Source organism: Citrus sinensis, chromosome 7 (assembly GCF_022201045.2).
Source record: "Citrus sinensis cultivar Valencia sweet orange chromosome 7, DVS_A1.0, whole genome shotgun sequence".
Taxonomy (NCBI): Eukaryota; Viridiplantae; Streptophyta; class Magnoliopsida; order Sapindales; family Rutaceae; genus Citrus; species Citrus sinensis.
Window position 1 is genome coordinate 20,102,718 of NC_068562.1, and position 10,986 is coordinate 20,113,703.

Here is a 10,986-nt window from a genome sequence, read left to right on the forward strand (position 1 = left end):
TTCATTTGTATCAATTTTGTTTGTAATATATTTCAAAAAGTTTATCAAATAAAAAGAGTATTGTGTTTTCTTTTAATATGAGTAGCTAATTTTATTAAGCTGAGGTGAAGGGTGAAGCTCAATGTTTCAAACTATTAATTATTATTATTTTCTCAAATAAGTTTTTAAGTTTATTTCATTCTTTTCTAATTATTTTTATGTCATATTAATTTATAAATCTCACTGGATTTTATGGTATTTTGACATAATGTCGACACATTAATATAGTGTGGCACATTAGGTACTTTATTCTATATTTATCCATACACATAGAATTAAATGACAAAATAATTAATTGGTAAAAGTGAGGCAAAATATAAATGAGAGAGTATTAAAATTATAGTTTGAATATAGAGTATTAAAATTATAGTTTGAGTATTCTATGGCCTAGAAAATGAGGACCCATATAATCATCTGAATGATTTTCATGATGTTTGTCAAACTTTTAAATATGAGAATTTTTCAGACGATGATGTTAAACTTAGATTATTCTCATTTTCTTTAAAGGATAGAGCTCGTTCATGGCTCAATACATTGCCTGCTAATAGCATTACATCATGGGAACAAATGGTAACTAAACTTTTGAATAAATATTTCCCAGTGCATAACACTAATACTATTCGCAAGGAAATTTCAGAGTTTACACAGAGAGAATACGAGAAGTTTTTCGAAACATGGGAGCGATTCAATAGGCTACTCTTGAAGTGTCCACATCATGGGTACGAGAAATGACACCAATGCCAATACTTTTTGGAGGGATTATTGCCGAATGTGCAAGAATGGCTAATGGCAACAAGTGGAGGAGAGCTAATGTCAAAAAGTGCATTAGAGATTTGGGAATTCTTCCAGCGACAAGCGGATAATTCCCAACAACGGAGTTGGTCGCTCAGGAACACTAAAAGAATTAAGGGAGTAAATGAATTTCACATTGGTGAGTCATGTTCAGAAATTAAAGAAGTCAAAGCGATAATTGAAGGTCTCTCTCGACAAATAGTATCATTGTCGACTACTAAATCAATAGAGCCACATGACCATGACTCATACTCAGATCAAGCCAATGCCATTGGTGTAATGAGAAAACCATCAAATTACAACCCATACTCCAACACATATAACCCTGGATGGAGAGACCACCCCAATTTTTCATGGTCTCAAGGATTCCAACAAAATGGACCAACAGTTCTGGCTCCACCAATGCAACCAATTCCTCAAATTCCTCAAGCCTCTCAGCCACCATTTAGACCATACAATCAGAACCAGAACTACTCTCAACCCAGACCATGGGAGGATGCATTCAAGAACTTTAAGAATGTTACTCACTCTACGATTAAGCAATAAAACTGCACCATTGATAGACTAAGATGAGAGCAGGCTTCAACTCACAAGCCCAATCAGTTTCAAGCTTCGAGAAGATGGCGGGAAAACTTGCTTCTTCAGTTCAGACCTTGGCAATGACTGTTGAGAAAGGTAAATTTCCAAATCAACCAGTGCCTAATCCTAAAGGAGTACATGAAGCAAGTACCAATTCACCATAGCAGCATGGAGAGGTCAAAGCAGTCATGACCTTGCGAAAAGGAAAAGAAGTTGACAATAAAGTGGAGATGCCGGTGACAAAAGAAAATCAAATTGTACATGTGAATGTTGAGGACTCACTATCGAAAGAGAAAGAAGAAACCAACCCACGAGAATATGTTCCCAAAGCTCCATTTCCTCAGAGGTTAGCTAAAGGAAAGAAGGGAAAATCCACAGGTGAGATTCTTGAAATCTTCAAACAGGTAAGTGTTAACATCCTTTCACTTGATGCTATAAAATAGGTTTCATCTTATCCCAAGTTTTCTTAAAGACCTTTGTACTAAAAAGAGAAACATTCACATTCAAAATAAGGTATTTTTAACATAAAACGTTAGTTCTATACTCCAACACAAAATTCCTTTAAAATGCAAAGACCCAGGCTCCTCCACTATCTCATGTAGTATAGGGAACTACACAATTGAGAATGCTTTGTTGGATTTAGGAGCTAGTGTAAATCTGTTACCTTGCTCAATTTTCGTAAAACTTGGACTGGGAGAATTACACCCAACTCCAGTGGTGTTACAACTTGCAGATCGATCCACGAAAATACCTCATGGTATTGTGGAGGACGTGCTTATCCAGGTAGACAAGTTTTATTTTCCCGTTGATTTCATTGTAATTGACACTCAACCAATACAAGATTCAAAGAAGCGCATCCCCATTATTCTAGGCCGACCTTTCTTGGCAACTACAGACGCTTACAGGACTGAAAATATGCAGTTGTCATTCGGCAACATGACTATAGAGCTGAACATCTTCAACATTACCAAACAACCTCATAATGCAGATTATGAAATTGTTGATGTGGATTTAATTGAAGCATTAGTTTATGCCACTTTTCTTTCAAACCTTAGTGATGACCCTTTACCAACATGGTTAACTCACTTTGGTTTAAATTTTGATATTGACAGATCAGTCAATGAGGTCAACGCCCTACTTGACTCAGGACTATCCATGGACACTAATAAATGAAAGTCAAGAGTTGAACAACAAGCATCATCAGAAAAGAAATTCATCCCATTATCAGAATCACCACCGAAACTCGAGCTCAAACCATTACCGAACACATTGGAATATGCATTTTTGGGAGAAGAAAGCACTCTACCAGTAATCATCTCATCATCCCTAAACGACGAACAAAAAAATAAGTCGTTGGATGTTTTAAAAGAGCACAAACGAGCATTAGGATGGACCATAGCAGATATCAAATGTATAAACCCAGTAGACTGCATGCATTACATTCACCTTGATGAAAATGCTAAACCTACTAGGGAAATGCAACGTCGATTAAATCCTAACATGAAAGAAGTTATTAGAACTAAAGTCCTTAAGCTATTAGACTCAGGTATCATTTATCCAATTTCTGATAGTTCATGGGTCAGTCTTGTATAAGTTATCCCTAAAAAGTCAAGAGTCACAGTAGTTACCAATGCTAATAATTAATTAATACCAACTAGAATAACTACAAGATGGCGTGTATGCATTGATTATAGAAAGTTGAATTCTGTTACACGTAAAGACCATTTTCCTTTACCATTTATCGATCAAATGCTTGATAGATTAGCAAGCCATGAATTTTATTACTTTCTAGATGGCTACTCAGGATACAATCAGATCCCCATAGCACCAAAAGATCAAGAGAAGACCATTTTCACTTGTCCTTTTGGCACTTTTGCATATAGGAGGATGTCATTTGGATTATGTAATGCACCTGCTACATTTCAACGATGAATGTTGAGCATTTTTTCTGATATGGTTGAACGATTCCTTAAAGTCTTTATGGATGACTTTTCTGTCTTTGGTGATTCATTTTATCAATGTTTACATCATCTAACACTAGTTCTGTAGCGATGTATCGAGAAGAACTTAGTCTTAAATTGGGATAAGTGTCATTTTATGGTAAAATAAGGTATTGTTCTCGGTCACATCATTTCGAGCAAAGGTATTGAGGTTGACAAAGCCAAGGTGGATCTCATTTCTAATCTTCCTTCACCCAAAACAGTCAGAGAAGTAAGATCTTTCCTTGGACATGCTGGTTTTTATAGACGTTTCATTAAAGATTTTAGCAAAGTTTCTAGACCCTTACGCAATCTACTTGCTAAGGATGTACCTTTTATCTTTAATGATTCATGTCTTGTGGCTTTTGAAAAATTAAAGCAATTGTTGACATCATCACTCATCATTTAGCCCCCAAACTGGAGCTTACCATTTGAGCTCATGTGTGATGCATCTAATTATGCAGTAGGAGCAGTATTAGGACAAAGAGTTGATCGAATTCCCCATGTTATTTACTATGCTAGTATGACATTGAATGATGCATAGTTGAACTATTCAAGTACTGAAAAAGAAATGTTAGCAGTAGTGTTTGCATTGGAAAAATTTTGATCTTATCTCATTGGTTGTAAAATAATTGTGTTCACAAATCATGTTGCTCTTAAATATCTTCTCACAAAAAAAGATGCAAAAGTTAGACTAATTCGTTGGGTGTTACTTTTACATAAATTCGACTTGGAATTTAAAGATAAGAAAGGCATAGAAAATATTGTGGCAGATCATCTCTCTCGTCTTCATTTTGACACAATTATGGAATCATTACCATTGAATGAGTCATTTCCAGATAAACAATTGATAAGTGTGAAAGTATTACCGTGGTATGCTGATATCGTTAATTATCTTGTTACAGGTCAACTTCCAGAGCATTGGACCAAGCAATACAAAGCTAAATTTTTTTACAGAAATAAAGAATTTCTTTCATTCTGCTATGAACAAGCTTGTGGAGGTCATTTCAGTACTAAGAAAATAGCAACTAAAGTTTTACAATGTGGTTTTTATTGGCCAACTATATTTCGAGATGCTTACACTTTCTGTTTTTCATGTGATAGGTGTCAACGAATGGGGAGCATTACGCGAAGGAATATGATGCCATTAAATCCAATTTTAGTGGTTGAGATTTTTTATGTGTGGGGTATTGACTTCATGGGACCCTTTCCCCATTCTTTTGGCCATCAATACATATTGGTTGTTGTTGACTATGTATCAAAATGGGTAGAAGCAATTCCATGTAGAACCAATGATCACAAGGTGGTGATAGAATTTTTGAAAAGCAACATTGTTTCACGCTTTGGATTCCTTTGAGCAACGATCAGTGATGATGGTGCCCACTTTTGTAACAAAGCATTCAAAGCTCTTTTGACAAAGTATTCCATCACTCACAAAGTGGCGACCCCATATCATCCGCAAGCCAGTGGCCAAGTTGAGATCTCCAATTGAGAAATAAAGCACATATTAGAAAGGACGGTGAGACCAGACAGAAAAGATTAGTCATTAAGACTTGATGATGCATTATGGGCATATAGAACGGCTTTCAAGACCCCGCTTGGGATGTCACCCTACAGGCTAGTGTATGGAAAAACTTGCCACCTACATGTGGAACTCGAGCATCGTGCATATTGGGCCATCAAGAAATTCAACTTTGACATGCAGCAAGCTAGCTCAGAAAGAAGATTACAACTGGTAAAACTTGAAAACATTTGCAATGACGCATACAAAAATGCTAAGATTTACAAGCAGAGAATAAAAGTCTTTCATGACAAGCAAATTATGAGAAAATCTTTCACTCCAAGTCAAAAAGTGCTTTTATTCAATTCTCGCTTGCACCTATTCCCAGGTAAGTTACGCTCTCGATGGTCTGGCCCATTTATTATTCACATTATTTTTCCACATGAAGCAATTGAAATTAAGGACCCAAAGAACGGTGTCACATTTAAAGCTAATGGTCAAAAATTAAAGTCATATCTAGAGTACCAACCACATGGAGAGGACACCGAAATAAATTTGAGTGACCCACCAGATTTGAATTGAGTTTTTTCTTTCTTTTCAGTGATTTGATTTTTTTTCCTTTTCTTTTTATTATTCTTTTGCTAATTGAAATTATTTTTGCATAAGTGTGTTTGTTTAACCATTAAGTTTTCTCTTTTCATTATTAATCATGAGTGACATATCTAAACAGTTCCTCATGGACATTCTTAAACCACTTCAATGTGTAAAATCTCATCTCAAAAGGCATATTCAATTTTGTAAAATACATCGTATTTGGGCTCTGCAACCACCAGAGTTAGTATCCTATGTTGAGGACTTAGAAAGCCAACTCAGAGACATTGAGAGAAGTGTCTACAACATCCAGTTGGAGCTTGAGGTAAATTCAATAAGAGGACGATTGTAATTTTCTTTATGTGTTTTAGTTTGTTTTTCTTTGTTTGTGTGCTTTAATTTGTTACCCCGGTGAAGTGGCTGATAATGGTACTCCATGACAATCAAGTCGGTTACTTCAGTTTCCCATAATAACTGATATTCTGAGGTGAAGGTATGGACAGAAACGAGATTCTAGCAAAGCTTCACAATCGATTCCCTTCACTTCCTCAGAATGCCCTCCTTACAATCTATAAAGCTCGATCCGAATGCATGCGATTGCTCATGAGGAATAACATACCTGCTGACATCTGTTGGTTAATCGAGGCTAAAGTACGATTGGCAGGTGAGTTACCTCCAAAATTTATTGCATACATGCTTGGTTGTGGTAAAGGAAATTATAGAAGAAAACGAAGAGCTCGAAGAATTTCTGTTGCTTGTCATAAATGTGACAGAATGAGATGCAATAAAAACCCATGTTCTTTAGGAATGGTGTCTGATAACATGGAAGATAAGATTCAATTCATTAGGGATGGCTTGAATAAGGAGTCATTGGATGATATCCTTTTATCTTTTGAGACGCATCCCAGTGGATATGTGCAAGGAGTAATTCTCCAGTTATGGCCATTATTTCATAAAGAGCATGCACGATATAGTCTTGGGAATCTGACTATAAACGATCATGTTTGACAGTTTATAAGAAAACTGGATGGGAAGCCTATCCTCGACCCATAGAGGGCGTTCAAGCTGTTTCTGGACGTAAAACCAGAGGAAGATGTGAGCCACAGTTGCAACTACCTGTAAATATCCTTTTACTTCACTGTTATTTTATCTCACTATTGTTTTATCATTTGCATTATTGTCTTTAATAATTTTATTTTATCATTGTTTCTTTTTCTTTTTACTGTTTCCTTTTTGACTCGCGAGCCATGTGCTTTACACGTTAATTGACATTGACATGCTACCTCATACACAGTTGTGACCCACTGTCACCAAGATTATTAAATATGATTTTTTATCAAGCACTCACAAATTATTTTTGAGAAGTATCCCAATGGCAGCTACTCCCAATAGACAATTCAAGAACATTTATGTGCTTTCTGGATTTAACTATGGCAAACATAAAGAGTTCGTTGAGGCAGCCATAGATCTTGGTCGAAGCATAGCAGAGAGAAAATTACACTTGGTATATGGAGGAGGTAACCGAGGGTTATCAAAATTGGTCGCAGACGCTGCTTTTGTCAGAGGAAGCCAAGTGTTAGGCATCATCCCAAGAGCCCTAAAATCTTTGGGCAATTTGTCTAACTCACCGACTGGAGAAGAGTTAGTCGTCTCAGGTATGCAAGAAAGAATAATTGAAATGCTTAATCGTGCTGATGTTTTTATTTTCCTTCCAAGAGATCTTGCAACACTAGAGGCACTTATCACACTAGCATCTTGGACCCATCTGCACATTCACCAGAAATCCATCGGTTTGTTAAATGTCAATAACTTTTATGATGGCTTCATCGCATTTCTTAACCATGCAATAAAAAACTATTTCATTACTTCCATAGCGAAAAAGCTTTTTATTTGTGCTCACACTACTAATGAGCTACTTGATCTGTTACAAGCTTATAGACTGGAGCCAGACCCATGGACCTTTGTGCTAGAGAGTCCAAATAATGATGGTAACAGTAGCCGCAGTAAGAAGTACAAATTAGATTTAACTCTCTGTCTGTAAATAATTTCTTTTATATTGCACCACCCAGGTGATGTCTTCTAAACTCTACTTTTTTTCTTTAAAACATTGAGGACAATGTTTCATTCTGGTTGGGGGCAAGGAATAGTCGATAATTGTAGAATTTTGGTTAAGTTTTTACTTATTTTTTATTGTAGAAACTAACTGTTGCTAACTTTTTGTGTTGAAAATGGTTGAATATGGAGTGTAGTGACTCTAGAAACGCATCTTCATCGTTTGAAAAAAAACAAAAAAAATAAAGAAAAAAATTCAGATATTTTCTTTTTATTTATTTAGCTTTGATATTCATTTTTCTTCCTCTTTTTAATTTCTCCTTTATAAATATACATTTTTAAATTTTTGAGTCGAAGATGGCTGAATATGGAGTGTAGTGCCTCTAGAAACGCATCTTCTTAGTTAAAAAAAAAATTGTTTTCTTTTTCTATCATTTTAAGTGTAACTTTTTGAATTAGTTTTTTTGCATCATTTTCACATTTCTGCTTGCATATTTTCCTTTCATGTTTAGAATAGGCTGGGGGGTAGGATGTTGTTTGAAAAAAAAATTATGTGATTTGTTTTAACATTGGATGACATGATTAATTTAAAATTTTAGTATTTGTATTATCTTTGGTCTTAAGTGATGTTACGCTATGTTTGCTACTCTACATGTTGATGTCGGAGACAAATATGAGTTGCTTGAAGGAATGAACATGTCATAATAAGTACCAAGTGAGTTTTTGAGCCTATCATTTTTCTTGAAGAGTAACCTTTTTTTCTCATTCTTTATACAGCTTATCAGTTTATTATTTTATACACGATCTCTAGATTTCTTTTGAGTTAACCCTTAAAAAAATTGTAAAATAAAAAAAAGAAAAAATGTGTGTTGCTACATTTGAAGGCCTATCTAACTAGTAGATATGGAAGATTATTTAGAGCCCTAAAAGACGATGGAAAGGCCATCTTTGATCCATTTGAGGCTTTCTAGCCATCCCTTTTATGAAATATCCATAATTAACCCTTTTGAGCCTTTAAAAAAAAATATTTTCTTTGTCAAACTTATCATCTTGACCCACTCCGATATGAAGTATTACCCAATATCTTACAAGTTCCATCACCTATTTATGTTTGAGAAAAATGTAAATAATTATTTTATTCAGTAAAGTTATGCCAAACAAAAGCAAAAAAAAATATTTTTTTTCAAAAATAAAAATAACAATAATAGATGAAATCCACCTTGTAACTTCCAAAAAACAATCGCTATATTTTTCTCAAACATGCACTTTGTTTTCCTTATTTCCCCTCCTTTGTTAGCCATGTCCCTAGCTTACGTTACGTCCTAATAAAAGTCATTCTTGATTTTAGGGAACCATAGTCTGAAGTAGAAGCTAGTTATATGGGCAAAAAATATGTAGTGTTGCATAAAAAAATATATAAATTGGGTTGACTAGCATTTTTATTTGACTTGAGATCATATTATTTTTAAGCTGATGGCATATTTATTTCATCTTGGTGAGAGCATGTGATATCATTTCTGTATTATTTTCTCTCAATTACCATTCATTGGAGTGACTATTTTTATTGGGTTTAATTTCTTTATGAGAGTGTCATTATTTCCAGTGAGATTTTGCGGGTTAACATGTTATTCTTGAAAGTAGCTATGACAAAGTCTACTGGGCTGATTCATGTGGATGGTTGATGTGGGTGTGATGTTTCTTTAGACTGTAGATACTTTTATTTTATTATTATCATTAGTCTGATTGAATAAACATGATTGTTAAAAAAAATAAAAAAAATTATTATTTTGGATTTGAATTTTGTTTTCGCTTTATTTGCTAGGGACTAGCAATAAACTGGTTGGGGGGTGTGTTAAGTGTTAGAAAATGTATATTTATAAAGGAGAAAATTGTCATTTTACATTTCAAGTCTTACTAACACCCTTACTTTTATGTATGTAAGCTTCTTGTGATTTAATTATGTGTGTTTTATTTTAATTAAGTATTTTATCTATTTTAGGGGCATTATGTGTTAGCCTATATGGCTATAAATATTGATTTTGATGATAACAAATCACATGTATTTATTGAGTAAAGATTTATGAATTGTGCTTTTATTATAAGAAAATGATGTTATGGAATTAAAGCATTTTGGACTAAAATGAAAGTAATTTTAAAATCTTTGATAGTGTTTTAAATTTCGAATTTGGACCTATTTGAAACTATTTAAATGTTTTTGGGCCATTCTATAATTTCATAAAGTTTGGGCGAAGTCATAATTTCATAAAGTTGTGGGATTGAGAAAGCATTATTTAAAATTCTGAAATTCGACCTATTTGCAAACTTTTATAATATTTTGGGCCATACTACAGTTTTATAAAGTTTTAGGGTCAAATTGAAAATATGAGAAAAATTTCACTATAGCAGGTTACTGTAGCAAGCAGCTTACCGGATTCTAGAAACTGAAAATTCGGATTCGGGGCAGTAAGCATCCAGAATGAAAACGGCATACCGGATTTCGTAACCGGCAAACCGGTTAGGCAAAATTTTGAATTTTGCCTTAACGGTAACATAAATCCGGCTTACCGGATTCCATAAAACGGCAAACCAGATAGCCCAGAATGTGAGTAACAGCTAGTTTTCGAGCTCAAGCTATAAGAACTCAAATCCAACTCATTTTGAAGCTCTCCAACAAACAAAAACAAAAAGCACACATGATATCTTGAGCCTTCAACTTGTAAAACACAATTCATTGAATCATTCATTGTTCTTCATCTTTGAATATCTACTCATTGAGTGAGTTTCATTGTATCTTTCATTTCTTTAATTCATTTGTAAGAGTTTGAGTGTGTGAGACACTTGAGTGAAGAGATTGAGAGATAATCTCTTTGTTGTAAAGGTTTATTGACACCGCGAAGTCAATTGTAATCGGTTAAAGCCTCGGAAAGGCTTGGATAGTGAAATCCTCAAGCCTGGTGTGCTTGGAGGCGTGGACGTAGGCGGGGATTGCCGAACCACGTAAAAATCCTTGAGTTTGCTTTCTCTTTCCTTGCTATTTAATTATTGTGTGTTGATTGAACGAACTTATTGCTTTCAATTTTTATTAAGACATTAGATTACTTGTTGTGTGGATTTGCTAGGATAATTTTTAAATTTCCAATTCCCCCCCCCCCCCCTCTTGGGTTGCACATTTATATTTCATTTGGTATCAGAGCAAGGTGCTCTTCTTTAGATTTAACCATCTAGAGTTAAAGATCAATGGCAACTCAAAATGATTCCACATTTAGGGAAGGGCAATCCACCACTAGACCACCTTACTTTGATGGAAACAATTACCCATATTGGAAAACTAGGATGAGAAATTACTTGCAAGCCTTAGATTATGAGATTTGGGAAATCGTTAATGATGGTCCTTTCATGCCCTTGACTAAAAATGAAGTTGGAGAAGATATTCCAAAACCTTCACGGGATTGG

General features: G+C 34.7%; 1 non-coding gene across 1 annotated transcript; it reads right to left on the reverse strand.

Moving 5' to 3' along the window:
* Positions 1-657: 657 nt before the first annotated feature.
* Positions 658-761, reverse strand: LOC112495921 (small nucleolar RNA R71). The gene has a single exon (XR_003062339.1). It is a non-coding gene; the product is annotated as a small nucleolar RNA R71 (small nucleolar RNA).
* Between the last annotated feature and the right edge of the window lie 10,225 nt (positions 762-10,986).